Genomic DNA, 26,805 nt, shown 5'->3' on the forward strand with positions numbered 1-26,805 from the left:
GGGTACAGAGCTAAACAGAGAATTCTCAATAGAGGAATATCTAATGGCAGAGAAACACTTAAAGAAATGTTCAACGTCGTTAGTCATCAGGGAAATGCAAATCAAAACAACAATAAAATTTAACCTTACATCCATCAGAATGGCTAAGATCAAAAACTCAAATGACAACACATGCTGGAGATATTGTGGAGAAAGGGGAACCCTCCTCCACTGCTGGTGGGAATGTAAACTTGTACAACCACTCTGGAAATCAATCTGGCACAACCTCAGACAACTAGGAATAGCACTTCCTCAAGATCCAGCTATATGACTCCTAGGCATATACCCCAAAAAGGCTCAAGTACACAATAAGGGCATTTGCTTAACCGTGTTTATAGCAGTTTTATTTGTAATAGCCAGAATCTGGAAACAACCCAGATGTCCCACAACAGAGGAATGGGTACAGAAATTGTTTTACATCTACACAATGGAGTATTACTCAGCAATGAAAAACAAGGATATCATGAAATTTGCACATAAATGGTGGGATCTGGAAAAGATCATCCTGAGTGAGCTATCCCAGAAGCAGAAAGACACACATGGTATATACTCACTCATATAGACATATAATATAGGATAAACCTACTAAAATCTGTATACCTAAAGAAGGAGGACTCTTGCTAAAATGCTCAATCCCTATCCAGAAAGGCAAAGAGGATGAACATCAGAAGAAGGAGAAAAGAGGGAACAAGTCAGGAGCCTGACACAGAGAACCTCTGAAAGCCTCTGCCCTGCAGACCATCAAAGCAGTTGCTGAGACTTATGGCCAACCTTTGGGTAGAGTTCAGTAAATCTTATGAAAGAAGTGGGACACAGTAAGATCTGGAGAGAACAGGAACTCTATAAGGAGAGCAACAGAACCAAAAAATCTGAGCACAGGGGTCTTTCCTGAGACTGACACTCCAATCAAGGACTATGCATGGAGATAACCTAGGACCCCTCCACAGATGTAGCCCATGGCAGTTCAGTATCCAAGTGGGTTCCATTGTAATAGGAACAGGGACTGTCTCTGACATGAACTGATTGGCCTGCTCTTTAATCACTTCCCCCTGAGGGGGGAGGATCCCTACCAGGCCACAGAGGAAGACAATGCAGCCACTCCTGATGAGACCTAATTGACTAGGATCAGAAGAAAGGAAAAGAAGACTTCCCCTATCAGTGGACTTGGGGAAGGGCATACATGCAGAGGGGGGAGGAAGAGAGGGTTTGGGATGGGAGGAGGGAGGGAACCACAGGGGCGATACAAAGTGAATAAAGTGTAATTAATAAAGAATAAATTATATAGATTATAAATATATATAGATAGATAGATAGATATAGATATAGATAGATAGATATAAAACTTCAAAGGACACAAGCCAGTCCTTAACCCAGAAGCTATCTGCAGTTGATACTGGCTCACAAAGAAAAGTTCAGGTTTCTCTAATGAAGTTTAATTAGGCATACAAACCAAACTCTCTTTAAGATTTATTTATTTATTTATTTATTTATTTATTATGTATACAATGTTCTGCCTGCATGTGCACTTGCACGCTGAAAGAGGGCACCACATCTCCTTATAGGTAGTTGTGAGCCATCACGTGGTTGCTGGCAATTGAACTCAGGACCTCTGGAGGAGCAGCCAGTGGTTCCTTAACCTCCGAGCCATCTCTCCAGCCTGTACAAACAAAAAAAGGGCGACTGCACTGTATTCCCAGTAGTAGATAATCAATACAAAACAAACTCAGTGGTATGTTTTGGAGGTATTTTTTTAACCTTATAGATGTTTTGTATGTATTTTATAGTTATTTTCTATATATTCCCCCAGGGGGTGTACCATTCCTGGAGGTACTGCAATAGCAGGTCGATGCATGGAGTGGATGGAGTAAGCTCCTATTTCAACTCCTAGTTCCATAAACCCATTTAATATACTGTCCTCCGATAGAGGATGTATCAGATATTAAACTGAAAAGAACAGATACTACACTTGATCTTAGCCAAAAGCCCAAGCAACAACATATTTTATGTCTTTTATTTTTTAATTTTGGGTTTTTTTTTATGGCTTTTCTCTGTGTGTGAATGTGTGTGTCTTAGCAACTGTGTTTTTTTATACTTGTTCCTTTTGCTCCTTTCCCGTTTGTTTATTTTGTACTATTCTGGTTTGTTTGGTTTTATTTTATTGTATTTTATGCTTTTTTATATTATCGTTTACATTATTGTTCTTTATATGCTTCTTTGTATTCTAATAAGTCAAAGAAAAAAGGGTAAAGATTTGGGTAGGTGGAGAAGTGGGATGGATCTGGGAGGAGCTGGGGGAAGGTGAACCATAATCAAAACATACTGTATAAAAATGTTCTGTTTTTAATTAGAAAGAAGACATGATTAGAAATGTTCAATTGAACTTATGATTAGGCCTGGGGAGTATCAGTGAAATATCCACCGTCCTAATTAGGCTCTAACTTCAAGGATGTCTCCTATCTGACAACATGATCCCTCTACATAATAAGTTTCATTTGTTATTCACACATAATTTACAAAATAATATTTCAATCATACATATTTCACAGGATTACACTGATGTTTTCTCAAGTTGCTGGTTATTGTTTAAAATTCAAAGAAGGGAATGAGCAATTAAAAGCTGTTATTTAAAGAATCATGAGTCTTCTATGATGGTATTTGCTGAGTCATGATTTGTGGAATATGGTGAGGCTGGGGCCCTTGTATGTGAAATCGAGACTTTTAACTTCTCACAGTTAAATGGGAATTTAGGGGCTCAAAAATGCTGATTTATTTCTGCAGTTAAGTCTTATTTTTCACATAGCCAAGTGGTTCCCAATGCCAAGGACAGGCAGAGCACTGCACACTAATGCAGCTGACACCTGAAACTGGGTTAGCTTTCCTGCCTGCACCCAAAATAGAAATACTGAGTGGAGGCAGACATCTTTTAAGATCCCTGTTTACATTCTCTATTAAGGCTTTTTATTATCGATTAACATTTACTTAAAATCCTATTCAAACTTGCCTTTCACAATAAAGAAGAATACAGTTACTTTAAGGATGATGTTATAGTCTGGGGACTACAAAGTAATTCAGGGAGACTAGAAAACATAACTGTCTCTATGGCTTTAGTCTTTACTTGGTGTGCTACTTTGTTATATACTAACTGCGTGTGGCTCTTCAAAATAACCTAATATATATTGATTTATTAAACAGTAACATTTTGGGATCATATCTCACTTCAGAAGATATTAAAACTAACTGGTAAGCCATGATTTTTCCATTTTTTTTATTAAAATGTATTTTATTTTTTAACTTTGTTATTTATTATTATTTTACAATGTATTCATTTTGTGTCTTGGTTGTAGCCCTGTCCCTCATCTCCTCCCAGTCCCACCCTCCCTCCCTCCTCCTCCCCTACTGTCTGACCCTAGCCTTTTGGGTCTCACCAGGACTGCATGGATCATCTTCCTCTGTGGGCTGCTTATGTCACCCCACCAGGGAGATGTAATAAAGGAGAAGCAACTGAGTTTATGTAAGAGACTGTCTCATCTCTGCTTACTCAGGAACCCAAACGGAGACTGAGCTGTCTGTAGTCTACATCTGAGAAAATTTCATTTAAAAGAATATTAAATCTGTCTTCTGTATATTTAAAACTAAGTGGTAAGACAAACTATACAGCTGATAAGGATTTTATTCTCATAATATATGAAGAACTAAAAAAAAACATATAAACAAGCCAGGTAAACAAGAAATGAGCTGCTGAACTCAGAAGATACACAAACATCTAAACATCACATACACACACAAATGATCAGACTAAATCATCAGCAAAGGTAAAGTTTATGGGGCTGGAGATATGACTCAGTTAAGAGCAGCTGCTGCACATGAGTAGGACTCAGGTTCAATTCCCAACACCCATACCAAAGCTCAAAACCATCGTGGCTCCCGTTCTAGCAGATATGAGAGCTTCTTCTGGCTTCTGTGGCTACTCTGTACACAGTACTGCTGAGGCTTTGGAGAAAGGAATGTGAGCTTTTTCCTTTCCAGTGCTGTTGCTGGGAATGTGAACTCCAGCCAACAAGGAAAACTGAACAGCAACATCTCAAAATAGTAAAAACTAGGATGATGATGAAATCTTGCAAGCCCAAAAGTTAGATATTCAAGGAAATGAAATTATGTGAAGAGATGCCTCACATTCAGAGCAGTGTGATTTGCAGCAGCAGAGAAATGGAAACAATCTAAGGATCCATCACAAAAATACAGTGTGAATTCACAATGGAGTACCATTCAGCTACTTACTGTGATCTGTTATCAGTGGTAACATGGATAAAACTGGGGGGAGGTCATTATGCTAGGTGAAGCAAAGCAGGCACAGAAAGGCAAGAATGCCCTCATGTTACGTTCATGGAGAGTCTAAAACAGAACTAGAAGTTGAGGAATGAACACCAGTTCCTGGAGGATAGGAAAGGAGTGTGCTGTGGAAGTGTGGCATGACCGCTGAAAATTAATGCCCATGGCGCTGTAAACAGAGAAGTAAGAAATTCTCATGTGCTAATGACAGCACACTGACTATACATGCTACTTTAATGTAGCATTGAAAAAATCTGAAAGGTCGGAACTGGAGATAGGGACTAGGGGTCAAGAGCTGGGGCTGCACTTCCAGATAACTTAAGTTTGATTCTCAGCATCCACATGGCAGCTCACAACATTTATAACGCCAGTTCTAGAAGATCCAATATCTGTTCTCACCTACATAGACACCAGCATGCAAGTAGTGCACAGACCTGCATATAGAAAAAGTCCCAAACATCTATTTTTTAAAGACTAGAAAAGTTCATTTATTCTACGAAGAAGTTGTAAATGAGTTGCACTATGCCTAATTTAGATACATTTTACATCCAAGTGTAGAAAGACCAAGCTGTATACTTAAATTGCTTTTTAAATTTTAGATATTAGTTAAAACAAACTTCCTTTAATAAGTTCGTGCTTATTTTACCAAAACCATGGCATGTACATTCCCACCTAGTCTAACATGCATGGTGTTTTCTCTTTTCTTCTGTGGGCTCCAGATTACTAATAAGATAACATGTAGTATCTAATAAGGTATATGTAGTAACATCATATCCAATTCCATGAAAGGAAACAACACTAGCGTTATTTTATTAAACATTTTTGGCACTAACTTAATCCATTATCGTATTTTCTCTTAATTAAATCATTATAAAGAAAGACTGCCATTGTGAGCAATGGAACTAAAACCAAATATAGTGGGGCTCTGGAATTTTCATTACTTAAATGTTGCCATGGGAAAAATGCAGGTAGGCTCTGCCTGTCTTGTACCTGAAGGTCCAGGTTTATAATTTCACACACTGTGAACTTTCAACACTTTTCTGCAATTTATTCAGTGTCAAAGCTGATGCTCTTCTCTTCGCTTCCCTGACAAATAAAATCATTATTTAAATGACAAATTTCCACATCCATGGGGTATGAAAACAGGTATTTCCATATGGGTGAGAATGCTCATTTCTCACAGCCGTAGTGCCAATGATGAAAAAAATAAAGTGTAAGAGCGGGAAATAAAGCCATGTCCTGGGCTCTCCAGTCCTTGAAAACAATGTCAGAGAGCAATCATATATGATTCATTTCAGCATTTTCTAACACAGCTGCAATTTGGGAAATAGCAGTCCCTTTTTCTAATAATGGTTGTATACAGAAACGCTTTGGGTGAAATAATTTAGAAGGAACACAATGCAAACAGCATCAGTGAAATTCGCTGACCCACGTGATAATACCGCTCTCCCTCAAAGCTCAGCTTCTCTATTCCTGTCAGCCGCTAGGGGAGGCCAAAAAATCAGCAATTTATTTATTTTTGTGCTCTTTTCAATTTTATCATGTACCTGAAAGTTGCAGTTAATGATATTCATTTGCAGATGCCTCTGCTGTAACCTCTTCTCCTTAGTCATATGGTGTGAGATTCAATGACATTTTTCAAATAACGAAAATTTGAGTTATCACAAAGTATAACTTTTAGTTTCTAATGGTATCAACTTTGCGTTTTAATTTGACAAACTTTTGTATTTTTCACTAATTTTTACTGATGCAACTGAAGTGATGCTATAAGCAGTTTAATATTTGCTAATTATAACATTTATTTTAATTCCATTGCTCAGTATGACAGCCTCTCCTTGTGATGATTTAATTAAAGGAAAATACTTGAAAATGATAATAGAATAAGCTAGTGGCAAAAAGATCAGTTGAAAAGACATTTCCAGGATTGTTTCCTGTCATGGATTCGATGTTACCACATTGGACTGCTTTAGCTTACTAGTGTCGCAAAGAAATTACATAGAATTTTCAAGTATCTCCTTCAAGTGAACATTAGAAAAACCCGAAATCGCGTTTAAAAACATTATTTTTTACTATGTGTCTAAATCGTATGCATGTACATGTGTTCGTGGGTACATAGGAGTCCAGAAGCGTGTGTCTGATCCTCTGGAACTGTGACTAGAGGCAGCTGTGTGCTGCCCAATGTGGGTGCTGGGTCCAGAACTACAGTCCTATATGCAAGAATATTAAGTGCTCTTAACCACTGAGCCAGCCCCAAGAAGTACCTATTATGTGTGTATCATTTCTATAACAGAAAGTACCACTGTTAGCCATGTCAAGTACTCTCGGGAAAAATGTCTCGGTCTTCATTTCTCAACACCTTATTATCACAAACATAATGACTGTTCTATACCTGAACCATAAACATTTACAGAATATGTGACTAGTTATGTTGATCCACCTTTATACAGTGTGCAGAACTTCTAAATTTTTAAGCACAAATGTGGGTTGGCTGGTATACTTCAATTTGCAATGCAAGTTTATTAAGGTATTCATGGAGGTCCTTTGTTGTTCCACTGGGTCAGTTATGTGGATTCTTAGGGGTTGGAAGGAAATTAGAAATGGAATTATTTCAGGTTATTTATAATGTTCTGTGTCATTTGTTTTAGTCTTTATGATTGGACATGTTTACTTGGTATTTTGTTGAAAATTTGGTTTGGCAGCTTGGACTGTTAAATGGAGCATCTATAACAATCATTTTGGTGGCTAGATTTATCGTGGGCATTGTCACAATGACCACTGCAGGTCAAGCATTATGATAGGACTGGAGAGCTAGCTGTCAGTAGAATGCTCGCTTCCCATGAATAACGCCGTGAGCGATGTGGCATGCTTTGCAATCCCAGGGCTGGGGAGGCACAGGCAGGTAAATTGCTGGGACTTCCTGGACAGGCTTTCCAGTCTACCTGAGGAGTCCACTACAAGACAGTGAGAAATCCTGCCTCAAGATAACAAGGTGGAAGGTTCTTGAGAAAAGACACTAGGATGTGACCTCCGTCAATCACATGCAGGCTTATGAATGTGTATCTGAATCCACAGGAAACATACAGATACACACTTTGACCAAAAGTAACAATTGTTACATGAAACAGGCTAGAGATTTATACAGTATACTGTGGATCTGGGGACGATGTGTAAGGAGTTTGGTGTATGTCTCACATTACACATTTTCACCTTAATTCTTCCTCATTCACGCACATATATGTTTGAAGGCGTTGTGGCGAGAAAGAGCTTTGACCTCAGTATTGTAACAATCAGAATTTCAGAGATTTTCTTTAACTGTCTTCTGACCATGAGTATATGTAGCCTTATTAAAACTCTAGTCATTTTATCTGTAACCTGAACTGAAGGTAGACAGAGTAGGTTAAATGAGATAATACAGTTAAGGTTAATCCTTCAGAAATGGGCCAATCCCTTCTCATTATCACCTTAATTTTCTTCACCACTGAAAATAACAGGTCAACCAGCTAACACCTCAGTGTGAGGACAAAGTCCAGTTTGTCTAAATCACCCAACATTTGCCCTTGATCCTTAGGCCGTATGGTGTCAACTATTATACTGTGTGCTTTCAAGTCTACTCTCAGTTTTCAGGATGTGGGAATGCCAAGGAGAGCCGAACCACTTAGGAGAGTGTCCATCATGAAGGCACTGCTCAGAAAAGGCAGTGCTGGCTCCCAGAAAATGGCCTAGTACATGGTAACAGCAGAAATTCATCTTCTTCCCTGTACAATGGGATATAACCTCTGTAAGTATCAAAAGTTTCCCCCAATAAATACAGTCAGCAGCAAATAGCCCAAGGAGAACAAAAACAAGAAAGGAGTCCTATTCATCATGTTTCCCAGGAGAGTCAGGATATTTAAAAACATGTTGTAAGGAATGCAAAAGAGAAGTTGTCATTTGCTTTAAAAAATAAAATTATCCTAATAGAAAGCAAACTTCACTGTCACCACGCTTTCGGTTACCTTGGCTGAACAGAACAAAGTACTAATTCTCTTCAAGCTTTTAAGACATGTATTTTTATTATGCTTGTTTCCTAAAGTCAAAAGAAGTAGAATTCTACTTTAAAATTATAATATGTAGCCAAGACAAAATAAATGTTATGTGCACACAATTAAAAGGAAAGTTAGCCAAACGGAAGACAAGAAAGGAATATTTATAACAGAAGCAGTGGCAAGTTGGCATTCTTCATGATCCACAAGTTAAAAAAAAAAAAACAAACCTCTGAGCTAGTGAATTCCAAGCTCAGGGTTTCATGCCACTACCCCAATTAGGTGACAGCAGCTATTTTTATTTTTTTCTGCAGAATGTTTCACACCAGAGATGCCATTCGCGTCCCAGGAGCCTTGTGTCTGGATGTAAAGGTCACTGGTTACTCTTTAAAAACACAACCCAAATTTCTTGCTTTGCTAAGGGGTTTTGGAATTATATATGGCAGACTCTGAATGATGACAGGTCTGGGTCCAGCATTTACTCCACAGAGCACAAGAGTTAGCAGTCCAGGTTCAATTTAGGCTTTGAACCTCACATTAAAAAAACATCCACTCAACACTTTCCACAACGCATGAGTAAGCCTTACACATTCCAACCTTGTATCAGTAGTATAAATTTTGTATTTTGGAACATTTGTGTCAGGAATGGTTACTTGATATCCTTATGAAGTGTGAGGATTTTAGCTTAAGAATACATATGTATGGAGGACAATAGAGAGTTGGGAGGTGCCTGTGCAGGGCACCACCAAAATGATGGAGAAGTTTATCCGCTCATAGATCAGAACGATGCCTGGCATAATGGTAGCAACTTCAGTGAATATTTATGACCTCACATCAGGCTCTCAGACATGCAGGTATAGAAACGGTTCCTTGGAATGTGATTTATTGAAGGCATGTTCCCAGGGGATGGGACTGAGGTAGCTGGGAAGAAAACAATACAGCAGAGCAGGGATGTACTGTCTGTTACAGACTGACTTACGACTGATTCTCTTTGTACGCTCAGATGTACATTTCACCGCAGACAAGTGACAGCCTGGAAGCAACCGAAGGCAACCATTGTGTTCTCTGCCCTGTGTCACTTGGGTATTGTTTTCTGGGAGGGAAGTCGGAGTGGAGTGAGATGGGAGATCACAATCTATTTGGTGAGAAATATCTGAATAAAGGGCAGAAGCCACTCACAGCAGCTGCATGTGTGCCGCAACCATGTGACTCCTATCCAACAGCCATTCATTGCATCCAGGGTTCTTAAAACTCGCTCTACTCAGGCAGGACTGTCTATGTAAATTCATTTATTCTTCAGCCCATTTTACAGACTAAGAAAGTATGGCAGAGAGAACAGTGGTGTATTAAGAATGACTACTAAATGTACAGCGAAAAAATGCTGATTAACATTAGTTTCAAACATTGGTTAGACTGAGCAATAGAACCATTGGTTCTAACTGTACAACTAAACAATTTAATGATGCAAACTATGGCTAATCAGAAGAGTGTCTACATTCTACCGTCAAGAACAAAAGCAAGTTGTAGATGTTTCTGTTGATGTCATGCTACTGTGAAGGTGAGACACATGATGTGAATGTCAGGCTTAAAAACTTATGGAGACAGATAGTCCAACTGCAGCCCCATGACTGGAATGCAGGTGTTGGCATGGATTTGCAAACAGTTACCCTCAAAGTCCAATAAAGTGAAAAAAATAAAACGATGCTAAATTCTTTTGTGAATGTTGGTTTCTAAGAATTCATGGATTAAAGAATTCGTCTTGGGTAAAATTAAAAAAACAAACAAACAAACAAACTAGTCCATTCTTCTGTTGAGACATTTGCTCAACTATGTTCATAGCAGCTTTTTTGTAATAGCCATAATCTGGAAACAACCTATATGTCTATCAACTAAGTAATGTATACAGAAATTGTGGTACATTTACATACTAGAATAATACTACTCAGTTATTAAAAAGAAGAAAATCATGAATTTGCAGCCAAATGTATAGAACTAGAAAAGATCATCCTGAGTGAGATAACCCAGAAGCAGGAAGACACACATGTTATATAGTCACTTATAAGCAGATATTAGCCATATAATATAGTATAACCATACTAAAATCTACAGACCTAAGAAATCTAAACAATAAGGAGGATGGACTCTAGGGAGGATGCTTAAATCTCATTCAGAATGGCAAACAGGATAGATACCAGAAGCAGTGAAAGAGAGGGAACAAGATGGAAGCCTACCATAGAGGGTCCTCTGAAAGGATTCATCCAACATGGGATCAAAGCAGATGCTGAGACTCACAGCCAAACTTTGGGCAGAATGCAGGGAGTCTTGTGGAAAAATGGGGAGGGAGATAGAAGGACCATGAAGGGAAAGAAGCTCTTCAAGATGACCAACAGAGCTAAAAATTCTGATCCAAGGGGGTCCTGCAGCGACTGATGCACCAATGCAGGACCATGCATGGAGAGGACCTAGAAACCCTGCTCAGAAGTAGCTCATAGGCAGTTCAGTTCCATCTGGGTTCCATAGTAAAGGGAGCAGAGGCTTCCTCTGTCATGAACTTAGTTGCCTGCTCTTTGGTCACTTCTTCCTGGTGATGTGGCCTTGCCAGGCCTCTGAGAAAGAAGATCCAGGCAGTACTAGTAAGACTTGATAAGCTAGGGGCAGATGGCATGGGAGGAGAACTCCCCTTTTCAGTGAACTAGGAGAAGAGGATAACGGAGAAGAGGAATGGAGAGTGAGACTGTGAGGAGTTGAGGGAGGATATACAATGAATATATTGTAAAAAATAAAAATAAAAAATAAAAAACTAGTCCATGGCTAGCAAACTAAAATTTTCTCATGTGCGTTTAGTAAAATGTTTCCTTTATGCAAAGGATATTTCTCAGTTATATGTAACAACAGTGAATTTTAATTTTACTAAGTACATTAGGAGCAAAAGTAAGTTCACCAATAAACTATTCAAAACACTCTACATTTTTACTGCTAGTCAAATTTTAAAGTATACTTTACTTTAATTTCAAGTAATGCAAACTTGATCGTGTGAATTTAAATATTTACCATAATATAAATATTAACAGAAACAAATATGAGCTTTATGACACATCTACCTTCTAAGTAGAGACAAGACACAGAACCCACCAAAATTATGATTTGCCTCAATTTTTGATGTTCAGTATGAAATGAGCTGTTTGGGGGAGTTTGCACTCACTGTATAAGTTCAGCATTTAATTGCAAGAAAGCTATATTTATATGACAAGATTGTCCCTCAACACATTATACACAATGTCATTTGTGTATTTGTGCTTTCACAGCTTAAATAGCAGCTATTAATCCTTCTTGCAAATCTTTCATGCTTTCATCAAAAGTAATTTATTTGTCATGGTGTCACATGCCACGTGGGAATAGTAGGCAGTCTCTTCACTGAAAAAAAAAAGTGAAATGGTTTATTTTCTGCTCCAGGAGTTTGTCCCCACGGCTCACCTGATCCAGAAAAAAAATCTAATCATAAGTACATATTAATCTCTGCTGATACATAATCACTATAATACATCTTCAAATTTCTCTTCACTCAAACTCATATAGTGTGACACATTGAGCTAGTCATTTTAGATGAGTTTTTTGAAGGAATATAAAAGATGATTAAGTTATAAAGATAACAGAAAGAGCTCAAGAAGGCAACTTCTCTGTTAAAAATGTACATTGTTTTGAATTTTTAAAATTTATTATTATTATCTTTCATTACAATTTATTCAATTTGTATCCTGCTGTGTCCCCCTCCTTCATTCCCTCCCAATCCTACCCTCCCTGCCTCTTCCCCTACCATGCCCCTCCCCAAGTCCACTAATAAGGGAGGTCCTCCTCTCCTTCCATCTGATGCTAAGCTATCAGGTCTCATCAGAACTGGTGGCTCTGTCTTTTTCTGTGGCCTGGCAAGGATGCACTCCCTACTCCCAGAGAGAGATGATCAGAAAGCCTGCAACTGAGTTCATGTCAGAGACAGCCTTTGCTCCCCTTACTTGGCATCCACTTAGAGACTGAGTCTATGGGCTCCATCTGAGCCCGGGTTTTAGGAACTCTCCATGTATTGTCCTCGGTTGGAGTATCATTCTCTTCAGGGATGCCAGGGTTCAGATTTTGGGGCTCTGTTGGTCTCCTTTTGGACCTCTTGCCCCCTCCAGCTTTTTCAATCTCCACCTTCTTTCATGAAATTCCATGCAATCCACCCAACGTTTGGGTGTGAGTCTCAGCCTCTGCTTTGATACCCTGATCAGTAGAGTTTTTCAGAGACCCTCTGTGGTAGGCTCCAAGTTCTGCTCCCTGTTTCAATGTAGTTAATTTTGTCAAATTAGTATCAACATTTCTTTGTGAACTAGACAACATGGCAATGTCTATTATTAAAAAACATATAGGGTTTGCAGCAATTGAAAAACTCATTGAAAGGAAATGTAGGAGGTGGAGAAGATCTGTGAGGAGATGAGGAAGGGGAGACAGTGATCAGAATATATTGTGTAAATTATTTTTGGTTTTCAATTTAAATAAGTAAATAATGACCCAGACTTTCTAGATGTTTTGCAAGGACAATACTCCTCCATTGCTGTTGGGAATGCAAACTCGTACAGCCATTATGGAAATCAATATGGCAATTTCTCAGAGAACTGGGAATCAATCTACCTCAAGACCCAGTTATACCACTCTTGGGTGTATACCCCAACGAGATGCTCCCCATCCTACCATAAGCACACTTGCTCAACCATACTCGTTACAGCCTTATTTTTCAAAACAGCCAGAAACTGAAAACAACCTAGATGTCCCTCAACGAAAGAATGGATAAAGAAAAATAGCATACATTTACAAAATGGAATATTACTCAGTTGTTAAAAACAATGACATTATTAAATTTTCAGGCAAATGGATGGGACCAGAAAAAAATCATCCTGAGTAAGGTAACCCAGATCCAGAAAGACAAAAATGGTTTGTACTCCCTTAAAATGAAAATCCCATGGTAAGTAAAGAACAATCATAGACCTAGAGGGGTAAGTGATAAGGAGCTCAAAGGTGAGTGATGCTTGGATCTCCCTGAGAAGAGGAGGCAGAGGAGGGATGAGAACAGAAAGATTGGTGGTGGAGGGGAATGAGAGAGAGAAAGAGAGAGAGAGAGAGAGAGAGAGAGAGAGAGAGAGAGAGAGAACTGAGAGAGATTATAAGAACTGATATTTGTGGGGGCAACACAGAAACCTAGTAAAGTGGAAACTCCCTGGAATCTATAAGTGAAGTCTCCTAGTAATGAGGGTTATGAAGCCCAAACTTGCTATTTTCTATAATCAGCCAGTGGGACTAGGACATCACCAGGCCACAAGATGTCTGACCTACAATCTGTCCTACCATCAAGTTGCACTGGGGTAATGGTGGCACAGAACTGGTGCCAACCCATGAGTGAGGTGAGCAACCTTTAATCTGATATCAGTAGAGAAAACCCATCCCTGACACTGCCTGCATGGCCAGGAACCAGAGGCAGGACAGCTCAGAGACACAGGAAAGAAACAAATAAGAATGGCAAAAACAAAACAAAAGAGTCAATGAAATGATTCATAGTGATATACTTCTATAGTCATAGACCAGTACCTAGACCAGCTGTCAACACAGAGGAGCCATCTAGCAACACATGGTTACAGATGCAGAGACCCACAGCCAAACACTAGGCAAAGCCAGAGGAACCCTGAAGAAGAGTAGAAGGAAGAATTATAGGAAACAGAGGGGTCAAGAACAGCTGAAAACACAGCCCAGAGACCCTATAAGCAGGTCTTGTAGGGGCTGGCAGAGGCTGAAGCAACAAACACACACCCTATATGGGCCTGATCTAGGTCTTCTGCATGTACATTTGGTTGTGTAGCTTGATGTTCTTGTACCGAGCACACTGAGAATGGGGGTTGTCTCCTACTCTTTTCCCTGTGCTTGGGACCCTTTTCCTCCTACTGGTTTACCATTCTCGACCCCCCCCCCCAGCTCCCCCACACACACTGTATTTTTGTATCTTGCTAGGCCATGTTTGGCGGATATCCTTGGTAGGCCTGCTTTTTATTTGAAGGGAAACAGAAGTGGTGGTGGCGGTGGTGGTGATGGTGGTGGTGGTGGTGTGTGTGTGTGTGTGTGTGTGTGTGTGTGTGGAGACAACTGGAAGAGTGGAGGGAGACAAAACTGTGGTCAGGATGTAGTGTATAAGAGAAAAAGAACAGTTAAAAAAATTTAGGAGAGCTCCATATGGCAGAGACCAGTGTGCACTGTATCTGAGGGACAGAGGATCCAAAACTCTGAAACTGGTGAGCGGATGGGTGGCTGGATCCAAAGCATTGACTTTGAGGCTTCCCAGGCTAGAGGGGTCAAACCATGAGCTGGGCCAGACTAGATCCTGACCAACCAGATCTGGGAGTGGTGAACTGTGGACCCCCAACTTTCTTGTTACTTAGCAGTGAATGCTTAGCCACTGTCCGGGGACCCTCTGCTCCAGAGGTCAGACTGCGGATCCCACTGGCTCCCCTGTGGGCAGCAACAGAATCCCTGCAACAGTTGGGTTCAATTAGATCCAGCGTTCCCTTCACTCCTGCCCAAATCTGAGAGTTGAGAACCATGGGCTCCTTGTGCTTCTCACCTACATGTGCAGAGCCCCAGACCCTGGGACCCTCTGAGCTAGTAGTCATACATCTGATCCCCCCCTTCTGTGGACAGCATCAGGATTGCTGGGACAGAGTTCTCAACACCAAGACCCTGTTCTGCGGGTCACTCAGTGGATTCCAGGCAAAGGACAAACAGCAGAAGTGCACTTTTTCTGGATCTAAGATGGCAACAGCCCAAGTGGATCTGAGTGGCTTGGAGCACAGAGTCTGACAGGCCTGTGGGCCATGTCTCAGTGCCTATCTGAGACACCCTGTAACTGTCACTCACACTGAGCCATTCAGGGCCCCTGTGAATGCATGCAGCATGAGAGAATTATGCCAGCACTCCTACCTGTGCTTACTGCCCACCCTTCCAGGCACCTGTGCTTGCCCCCTTGCCCTCAAGGCAGCTCCCATGCACGCTCCTGTGCTTGCGCACATGCTCCTGCGACCTTCCTTCCTTAGATGCATCTGAAACATCAGCATCCATTCCCAAACTTCTGGACCTCTCCACACAAAGTCCCAACAAAGGAAGAGATCTTCAGACCTATTCTATTATGAACATTTAAGCAGAAATACTCAATAAAATACTCACAAACTGAATCCAAGAACACATCAAAGATACCATCCATGATGACCAAGTAGGCTTCATTCCAAGCATGCAGAGATGGTTTAATATACAGAAATCCACCAATGCAATCCTCTATACAAATAAACTGAAGTTTAAGAAAAGAAAAAATCACATGACCATATCCTTAGATGCCTAAAAACCATTTGACAAAATCCAATACCCATTCATGTTTAAAACCTTGGAGAGATCAAGGATACAAGGCACACACCTAAACAGAGTAAAGGCAATATACAGCAAGCCTGTAGCCAACATCAAACTAAATGAAGAGAAACTTTAATCAATACCACTGAGATCAGGGACAAGGCAAGGGTGCCCAGTCTCTCTCTATCTCTTCAACATAGTACTTAAAGTCCCAGCTACAGCAATAAGACAACTAAAGGAAATCAAGGGGATACAAATTGGAAAGGAAGTCGAAGTATCAATGTATCAATATTCACAGACAATATGCTAGTATACATAAGTGACCCCAAAACTTCTACTAGAGGACTCCTACAGCTGATAAACACCTTCAGTAAAGTGGCTCTATACAAAACTAACTAAAAAAAAATCTGAAGACAAATGGGCTGAGAAAGAAATTAGAGAAACAATACCATTCACAACAGCCACAAATAGCATAAAAAACATTACTGTGATTTGAATGAAGCAAGTGAAAGACTTATGTGAAAAACAAAAACAAAATTTTAAGTCTCAGAAGAAAGAAATTGAAGAGGATATCAGAAGATGGAAAGATCTCTCATGCTCATAGATTGGTTGAATTAACATAGTGAAAATAGTCATGCTACCTAAAGCAATCTATAGATTCAATGCAATTCCCATCAAAATACCATCTCAGAATGGCTAAAAACAATTCTAAAAAACAAACAAACAAACCAGATCTTCTAGAGGTATCTCCATCCCTGAGCTCAAGCTCTACTAAAGAGCAACAGTAATAAAAACTACATGGTACTGACAGAGAAAGAGTCTGGAGGAACAATTGGATCGAATCAAAGACTCAGAGATAAACCCACACTTGTACAGATACTTGATTTTGAGAAAAAAAGCCAAAACAATACAATGGAAAAATAGATAGCATCTTGAACAAATGGTGTTGGTCTAAATGGATGTTCACATGTAGAAAAAGGCAAATAAATCCATATCTATCACCCTGCACAAGATTAAAATTGGAACAAACACCTCAACATAAAACAATCCACCCTAAATCTGTTAGAAAAAAAGTGGGGGAAAGCCTTGAACTCATTGGCACAGGAAACAATTTCCTGAGCAGAACACCAACAACTCAGGCTCTAAGATCGACAATTAATGAATGAGACCTTGTGAAACTGAAAAGCTTCTGTAAACCAAAGGACACTGTCAACAGAACAACACAACAGCCTACAGACTGGGGAAAGATCTTCACCAACCCTATCATTGACAGAGGGCTAATATCCAGAATATATAAAGAACTTAAGAAGTAAAACACCAACAAACCAAATAATCCCATTATAAAATGGGGTACAGAGCTAAACAGAGAATTCTCTGTAAAGGAATATTGAATGGCAAAGAAACACTTAAAGAAATGTTTAACTTCCTTAGTCTTAAGGGAAATGCAAATCAAAACGACCCTAAGATTTCACCTTACACCCCTCAGAATGGGAAAGATCAAAAACTCAAGTGACAACACATGCTGGAGAGGTTGTGGAGAAAGGGGAACCCTCCTCCACTGCTGGTGGGAATGTAAACTTGTACTACTCTGGAAAGCAATCTGGAACTTCCTCAGACAACTAGGAATAGTCCTTCCTCAAGATCCAGCTATACCACTTCTAGGCATATACACAAAAGAGGCTGAAATACACAATAAGGACATTTGCTCAACCATGTTTGTAGCAGCCTTATTTGTAATAGCCAGAGCTGGAAACAGCCCAGATGCCCCTCATTGGAGGAAGGGATACAGAAATTGTGGTATATCTACACAATGGAATATTACTCAGCAATAAAAAACAAGAAAATCATGAAATTTGCACATAAATGGTGGGATCTGGAAAAGATCATCCTGAATGAGCTATCCCAGAAGCAGAAAGATGCACACGTTATATACTCACTGATATAGACATATAATATAGGATAAACCTACTAAAATCTGTATACCTAAAGAAACTAATCAAGAGGGAGGACTCTTGCTAAAACGCTAAATCCCTATCCAGAAGGGCAAAGAGGATGAACATCAGGAAAAGGAGAAAAGAGGGAACAAGTCAGGAGCCTGACACAGAGAACCTCTGAAAGGCTCTGCCCTGCAGACTATCAATGCAGATGCTGAGACTTATGGGCAACCTTTGGGCAGAGTGCAGGGAATCTTATGAAAGAAGTGGGAAACTAAGATCTGGAGAGGACAGGAACTCTACAAGGAGAGCAACAGAACCAAAAAATCTGAGCACAGGGGTCTTTCCTGAGACTGATACTCCAACCAAGGGCCATGCATGGAGATAATCTAAGACCCCTGCACAGATGTAGCCCATGGCAGTTCAGTATCCAAGTGGGTTCCATTGTAATGGGAATAGGGACTGTCTCTGACATGAACTGATTGGCTTGCTCTTTACCTCCCCCTGAGGGGGTAGCAGCATTACCAGTCCACCGAAGAAGACAATGCAGCCTCTCCTGAGACCTAAATGACTAGGATCAGAAGGAAGGAAAAGAAGACCTCCCCTATCAGTGGACTTGGGGAAGGGTATGCATGCAGAGGGTGGAGGAAGGGAGGGATTGGGATGGGAGGAGGGAGGGAACCACAGGGGGGATACAAAGTGAATAAAGTGTAATTAATGAAAAATTAAAAAAAAAAGATTCAGCCATACTACTCCTGGGCATATATCTCAATAATGCCCTACCATTCAAGAACGACATTTGCTCAGCTATGTTCATAGCAGCTTTATTTGTAATAGCTAGAATCTAGAAACAAACTAGATGTTCCTCAGTGAAGGAATGGATACTGAAACTGTGGAACATTTACACAATGGACTACTACCCACCTATTAAAAACAAGGAAATCATGAAATTTTCAGGCAAATGGTGGGAACTAGAAAAGATCATCCTGAGTGAGGTAATCCAGAGGTAGAAAGATACATATGGTATATATTCACTTATAAGTGGATTTTAGCCATATAATATAGTATAAGCATACTAAAATCTATAGTTCTAAGGAAGCTAAACAAAAAGGACCCTAGGGAAAATGCTTAATCCTCGTTCAAAAGGACAAACAGTATAGACATTGGAAGCGGTAATACAGGAAACAGGATAGGAGCTTACTATCAGGGCCTCTGAAAAAATATCTGCCCAACAGGTCATCGAAGCAGACATTGAAACTCATTGTCAAACTTTGGGAAGAGTGCAGGAAATCTTATTGAAGAAGAGGGAGATAGAAAGTCCTGGAGGGAAGAGGAGCTCCGCAAGAAGACTAACATAGCCAAAAATTCTGGATGTAGGTATAACTTCAGGGACCAATGCACTGCCGTCCAAGGACCATGCATGAATAAGACCTAGACATCTGGCTCAAATGTAGACCATAGGCAGCTCATTGTCCAAGTGGATTCCCTATTAAGGGGAGCAGGGGCTGCCTCTTACATGGACTCTGTGGCAGGCTCTTTGATCACCTCCCCCTGGAAGGGGGGCTTGCCAGGCCACAGAGGAAGAGCATGCAGCCAGTCCTAATGAAACCTGATAGGCTAGGGTCAGATAGTAGGGCAGGAGGACAGCCCCTATTAGTGGAGTAGGGGAGGTACATAGGTAGAGTAGAGGGAGGGAAGGTGGGACTGGGAGGACATGAGTGAGGGGGCTACAACCAGGATACAAAGTGAATAAATTGTAATAAATAATAAATCAATAAAAAATACTTAGGTAAAATAATGAAGGAAATTTACCTTGAAAATGTACAGTTAATTACACTAGTCAGGTTATCCCTGGTTTGAATGTAATAGCTATGTTTTATCAAATACATATGTTATTTCATGTATATACTACAGAAACAACAGAATTGAGCGGCGTAAACCTTGTTCCTAACTCTTCGATTTTTTTAAATTTGATTTTTGTTACTTGACAAGAATTTGGCTGACTTTTCATTACTCTCTTTGCTTTTGTTTGTTTTATTTTCTTTAACTTAAAGAGAGCGTGTGTTTGTGTGCAACTGAAAATGCACGCGATGCTAGAGTTACAGGAACTAGTGAGTTCCAGCTGAAGCTAAGAACTCAGCAGGGGTCGTCTGCCAGAGGAGCCAGCGCTACGAACAGTCTCCTGAGCCCTGACTTTCCTCGAAACTGCACTACAACACAGGTTAGTCTTTAATACATTTTCATCTATAGGATGTTTACGCTTACAGATTAAATATACTCAGATTCTTCAATGGGTGCAGACTGATCACACATTCTCATCATACCCTCAGCAACGTGGGCTCCGCAGTTACTTTACCTTTAAGACACCATTGCCAGTTTGTTGTCTCATTAATAATCCTAGCGTTTGACTCAGTGTGCTCCTTATAAAATTACAAAATTGCCGAGAACTATAATAAGTGATATAAAATATATGATTTGTTGGGTTCCAAGGGGGTTATTACAGTTTTAGAAATAGAAAAATATTGTGTCTTTATAGGATTGCTTTGGATTTTAAGACTAAAAAACTAGGCAGAGATGGTGGATAAATTTTGTAAGGGACCACTGATTTAGGAGTAGCTCTTTAGAGATGAAAAGGAGCAATTCTGATTTATAGAGAGTGCTTCAAGGAACAGTGGTCACATCAATTGCTAAGAGATAATTTATGGAGGATCAGGATGTATCTTGTCAGAGAACAGGTGGAGCAAGAGGACAGATCTATTTTTTTTTTTTAATGTGAGAGCTCATACTATCCTTTATTTGTAGTGGGAAGAAAAGCTTAAAACACAGGAGATGGCTGCCCAGTGATAAAAGCGTTCACAGGGTGCTCAGCTCAAGGTGAGATAAAGGAACAAAACAAAACATTGTCTCATACCCAGGCCACTACAGGTTGGAGTCTCGGGGCCACCAGCTGGCACTAGAGGGACCATAGCTACTTATCTAGCCTGCCCTGTTTCTTAATTTTTGTAATTATCATAGTGATTATTGGTAGGGAAGTCAAGAAAATGTGTTAAGCATGAATTCAGGAATATAGCAACTGTATTTTAGAAAATAAATCTTTTGTGTGTGTGTGTGTGTGTGTGTGTGTGTGTGTGTGTTCCAACTCCATAGAATCAAGCTAGAAATTACCTTACAAATGAAGTTTGTGGTCCTTCATTTGTGAGATGACTGGGTGACAAAAGTGCCCATTGCTAAAACCTGAGTTGACCTTCTGGGATGCACATGGTGAAAGGAAAGAACTTACTTCTGAGAATTGTCGCCTAACCTCCACACATATGTGGGCTCTCTACAAATACAATCCAGTTTAATTGTTTAAGATAAGTTTGTAAACTTCAGCCTTTTGTTTAACAACATATTATATATAAAAGAGATATTTGCTTTTGTGCTGCAATAATATACCCATGTGATAGTCTTGATGCTGATAAATAAATAAATAGATAGATAGAGATTATGGAGAATTAAAACAAAATGTAACATTTGTCCTGTAAGAGCTCCATATCACAGCAAATCAGAGTTCAAGAGTGAGGGTAGCTTTCCTTTTTCTTCACGTGCCCCTACCAATGACCACAAGTGACTCACCAGGGAATGCTTTGTACATAGAATTTAAAGCCTAATGTCGGCTTTACATTGTTTCCGAACTCTATAAAGAAGAATAAAGCTCTTTCTGGATAGAGGCTAAGAGTAATTGCTTCTCTTTAGACATAATTAAATAAGAAAGTAAGGTTTAAAAAACTACTGTATTATTTCTTTCTATTGGATAGAAGAGGTCCCACGTTGTATCTCTCACTGGCATGGAACTTGCTTTGTAGTCCAGGATGGTCTCAGACTACCAGAAAAAGACCTATTTCTGCCTCCTCATTGCCAGAATTAAAAGCCCCAGCAGACTCAGCATGCTTGTTTTTGCATGTTTGTTTTCTCTGAGACTTTCATACATGTATAGAGTGTGTGCACACATCAGTTATTAACTTATGACCGCCTGCCTTCCAATATTTCTAAACACCTCTAAGCTTCAAGTCCCTCCCTTTTTAAAAAATAATCCCTGTGCATCTCTTCTTTAATTACCTAGTGTTTCTGGCAGTTCTTTGAAGTCACTGGAATTTCTCCTTTTATTGGATGACCATGCAGTTCTTGTTTCTCCCATTTCTCAGGATTAGAATGTTTTTCCACATGGCTTCCACAGTCAATTGACTAGACTCCAGAAAACTGCAAGGACCACTTCAGAAAGCTAAGCTTTGGGAATCACTTTAGTTTATAATACAATCTTTCCCTGAAATCCAGCAGAGGTATCATTAACTTGTTTCCTGCTTTGCTTACGACAGTGTCAATTTCTCTCAGGTTTCTCAGAAAGATTCTTAATATTCCTCTCCGATTTTATTGTAAAACATAATTAACTTTAGTTCTTGCATTCTCCCTACTCACCATCTACTCTTGTACTGGTTTCTTACTTTCTCACCATTCTCAGCTGTGAGTGGACCCAGCACTTTTCCAACTGGATTCTGTCTGAGTTCGTGGCCAGCAGCTCTGCCATACATACACAGTGAAAGCATGGCAAACATTCGACAAACAAATTTATTTTAATTGATTTTTTTTGAAATATTACAGAGAATTTCATGTTACTACTGAACACTTGAGATGCTTTCACATGTCCTGAAGGTTTATAATCATCGTTCTAATTGTTGAAGCTGATCATCAAGCAGCTTTTAAATCTTATCTGAAGATGAATGCAGTATCCTCTTGTTTCTTTATTAGGGGAATCAGATAGCTTTTAAAGGTATGATACAGTCCTTGCTAATTAGTGGGAGTCATAGAAATTCGAAGAGAGGGGACAGGATAGGAGTCTACCATAGAGGTCCTCTGAAAGGCTCCACCCAATAGGGGATCAAAGCAGATGCTGAGACCCACAGCCAAACTTTGGGCAGAGCACAGTGAATCTTATAGAAGAAGAGGGTAGACAGAAGGACCCAGAAGGGACAGGAGCTTTAAAAGGAGAGCAACAAAGCCAAAAAATTGTGGTGTGCTCAGGGGAGCCTGCCGAGATTGATGCACCAACCAAGGTCCATGGATGGAGAGGACTTATACCCCCTACTCAGGTTTATCCCATAGGCAGCTCAGTCTCCATGTGGGTTACATAGTAAGGGGAGCAGGGGCTGCCTCTGTCATGAACTCGACTGCTTGTTCTTTGATCACTTCCCCATGATGGTGTGGCCTTGCCAGGCCACAGAGGAAGAGGATGGCAGGGAAGAAGGACTCCCCCCTTGAGTGCGCTAGGGGATGGGAGGGGAACGAGGTTGGGACCGGGAGGAGCAGGAGGAGGAGGCTACAATCGAGATATAAAATGAATAAATTGTTAAAAATTTTAAATAATAAAAAATAAAATATGTTTTTAAAAAAGGAGAAAAATGAAAGTTAAAAAAAAAGAAAGAATTCACATGAGCTTATCCCTGACTAGGTCTGAAGCTTTACCCTAATCTCTCCTGTCTTACATTCTACCCAACAACTGTCCTTCATGCCTATCATTGAGATCAGGCATTCATTTCATCTTAGCCCAGGCTTCTCCTTCCATATACTCAATCCGGGGCATTGTGCAACTCCTTTTAGAACCCTGGTCTAATGGCTCCCTCTATTTTAAGCCAGTCCCATTACTGTCCCCACCCTGTGTGTGAGCGTGTGTAGAACCTTATGTACTTTCGACATACTGTTTATTTCCCTGCTCCTCAGAATTGTGAAAATGGCTGGTATGTAACTATCGATGGATCAAAAGAAAGCACAGATAATATTTACTGCTTTGTGTTAAAAAATAATTCTTTAGGAAATTATTGCATTAGGTAAAGATTTAAGGTAATAAAACAGTTTCAGTGTTTATCTGGAAGACTTTTCAGAACGCTGTGAAAATCTCCTTCTATTTATGCAAATCCGCTGCGGGAAGGACTTGGAACCAGAACTGAGGCCAGTGTTCTTGCCAGTTGGCCAAGCTCTGTGGGTCTAATTAGATTGACACAGAGCAATTAGTATTTATGGGCACATGATGATATAATTATTAGCTGCTTTCATAAATGTTGAAAGTGAAAGAGTAAATAACAACGAAATTTTCAGTAATGATTCAAAACACCTTGCACTCACAGTCCCAAGGTCCATCCCCCACCTCCTAGATCCAGCTCATATGCTTGCAATAATTGTTCATTTAAAAACGAAATAACCCATGCCATACCCATTTTGTCAAACTTTGCTTTGCTGTCAGAGCATCATTTCAGGACAGGTGCCCTTTGGCTTAGTTGTTCATTAAGATTTTAACACAGTTTGAACATTTACTTTCATAGTAATGAGACACTTTCAAAAGGATGTCTTAACCTGTCTGGGTTAATAAAAACATAAACACACACTTTTCAGCTGACCATTTTTGCTATTGAGGAGTAGCAATACAGCACCGATTTTATTAACTCTATAATGAACTCTTCAGTTGGGGGGGGCACAATTTTAAAACACAGCATGTGAGCTGGGCTTCATGTGAGAGCAAGTCATTCTCCATAAACCACTCTTTCCATCAATGACTGCACCTGTGGCAGAGATAAAACTCAAGCATGGAGGACAATCAAGGAGGCGCTGCCCACGAGGGGGCCCATGAGAGACTTTGCCTACGTCAACACTTTCTGTCTGGATTATGAAATGGTATCTTTATGAGAACACCAGGGTCCAGGTCTGCATGGAGCCATTCACATTTTAATAATGTTAAAATCCCATAGCATTCTTTGCCCATGTCCCACTCCATTTGTTTCCAATTTCACTTCTGCAAAATAACATTTCATTCATATCTTCTGTGCCTGTATGTCTGAGGCTGAGCACTTTCCAATATTATTAAAATACAAAGAGCCTAAACGAAACTAACTGATTTCATTTGATGTTAGCATTCTACTGCAGCAAGCTTCTTATCATCTAGATCATTTTTTTTTCTCACTCTTGGCTCAAATGACATGGATGCCACATACCTCACTTGTGAGATATTCTTCCACCCATTAGAGGGATTTCAGAAACATCTCTACCTACTATATGTGAAAAACATTTTTCTTTATTCCCTCAGGCCAGTTATGGCACCTGAAATTTTTTTTAGATATTGCTCATGACTCTGGAATGAGGGATCATCTTTGCTAGTAAGTTGCTGATTTAGAGTGATTAAGGACTTGATATTTTACTTATCAACTATTTAAGCTATTTTGTGAATATTTTTATATATGGTGTGTGTGTGTGTGTGTGTGTGTATGCATTTGAGACAGAGATTTACCATATAGCCTAGGCTGTAATTAAACTTTAACATAGAGGAATCCTTCTGTTTCCCCAACTGTTAAAATTACAAACATGAAGTAATATGCCCAGATAATGGCTATATTTATTTCTTTATGTATGATTGTGTGTGTGCATGCATGCAAGTCTGCCTGTGAGTGTAGAAAGAGACAGAGCAAAAATAACTGTCTTCATTTTAGTCTTCATTTTTTAAAATTCATAATGAGTCAGAGTCTCATTATGTAGCTCTGGCTAGACTAGAACTTATAGTCATTCTCCTGCCTCTGCCTTGGCAGTGCTAGAACCGTAGGCATGTCTGTAGGCATGTCTGACATGTCGAACTTCATTTTACCTTTTAGGGCAGACTGGGATTCAGTGGAGTGTACTGAACTGAGTCTGAATTAGAATTCACATTCACAACATTAAACTATGAGAATCATAACTCATTCTTTGACTTAACAAATACAATATGTCATTGTTTGAATAATCTTTCAAGGTCTTATTTTTGCTATTATCAAAATAACTATAAGCACACAAAATATTTGAATATCCAAAAATACACAAAGGCATAGTGTGGAAATTATTATTAAGTTGCAATTTTGCTTAATATAAATGTTCCAATATGTAAAAATTATTTAGTTATAAAAGCTCTTCAATTACTTGGCTCTGTATAAATAATTTACCTTGTATACACATACACCTGAAAATAACACGGTGAAGTCTGCAGTTCATGTAATTTATTATTTTTTATTCAATCATTTTAGGTTAAATTGGTTTTTTTTCTACTTTTAAAATAATGGTATTTGAATTTCTGGAATTTATGTGATTGTATTAAATGAAACCTATACAAATTCATTCGAGGTACTAAAATACTGCAAATATACAATCTACACATTAAAGAAGGAGGAAATAGCTTCAAGAATATTTCAGTTCTTGAGGTCTGAGCTAAGCATGCACATGAATATTAGTTTCTTGGAGACATTTTCAGATTTCCTAATCACCAAGTTAAAGGGTTGTCATGAGCTAGGGAAGCCCACATGTTTTCGTACTTTTTAGAATTTGGAGTTTGCTCTAGAAAAATTGGATTTATGGTAAAATAGTCCTATAAAGTTAAACTAGTAAAAGCTACAAAAACTTGCATTTTTGTGAGGAATAATAAATCAAATCAGGATTTCAAGTAGGTTACCATATATATGTACAAATTTAGATATAAGGCTGACAACTACTTTATTTTAAAGTTTTCCGGGTTTTGTTTTGTTTTTGTTTGTCTGTTTTTTATTTTTATTTTTTTCTGCTCTGTCTTCAGCACACTCTCTCTGAAGCCGTGGCCAATTTATGGACTCTCCCAAGTCTTCATCATTTGTTTTGGGCATAGAGACACACTTTTTTTGTTGTTGGTGGTATTCTCTAGCTGTAAAATAAGGATGACTTGAGAAAACTCTATGGCACCATCCTTGGCATCTAGTGAGACTTCACCAGGCAGAATTAGGCGATTAGTTTAGAATATCTCTGAGATGATTCTTTTTTGTATTTATTATTATTAGTAGTAGTGCAATTTGTACACTTTGCATCCCAGCTGTAGCCTCCTCCTTCATCTCCTCCCAGTCTGACCCTACCTCCCTTTTCCTCCTTTATCCCTCTTCCTTAGTCCAATCTTATGGGAAGTCCTCTTTCCCTACTGTCTGACTCTAATCTATCAGGTCCACGTCTGACCAGGACTGTCTGTATCCTCTTCCTCTGTGGGCTGACTAAGT

At 39.4% G+C, this 26,805-nt stretch overlaps 1 protein-coding gene and 1 non-coding gene across 3 annotated transcripts in view; both read right to left on the reverse strand.

The window, feature by feature from the left end:
• Cntn5 (contactin 5) overlaps window positions 1–26,805 on the reverse strand; it is a 1,228,807-nt gene that overhangs the window by 414,233 nt on the left and 787,769 nt on the right. The gene's annotated exons all lie outside the window — the stretch shown is intronic.
• Window positions 1,845–2,035, reverse strand: LOC132651512 (U2 spliceosomal RNA). Its single transcript, XR_009589140.1, has one exon. It is a non-coding gene; the product is annotated as a U2 spliceosomal RNA (small nuclear RNA).

The sequence above is a fragment of the Meriones unguiculatus genome, chromosome 1 (assembly GCF_030254825.1).
Source record: "Meriones unguiculatus strain TT.TT164.6M chromosome 1, Bangor_MerUng_6.1, whole genome shotgun sequence".
Classification (NCBI taxonomy): Eukaryota; Metazoa; Chordata; class Mammalia; order Rodentia; family Muridae; genus Meriones; species Meriones unguiculatus.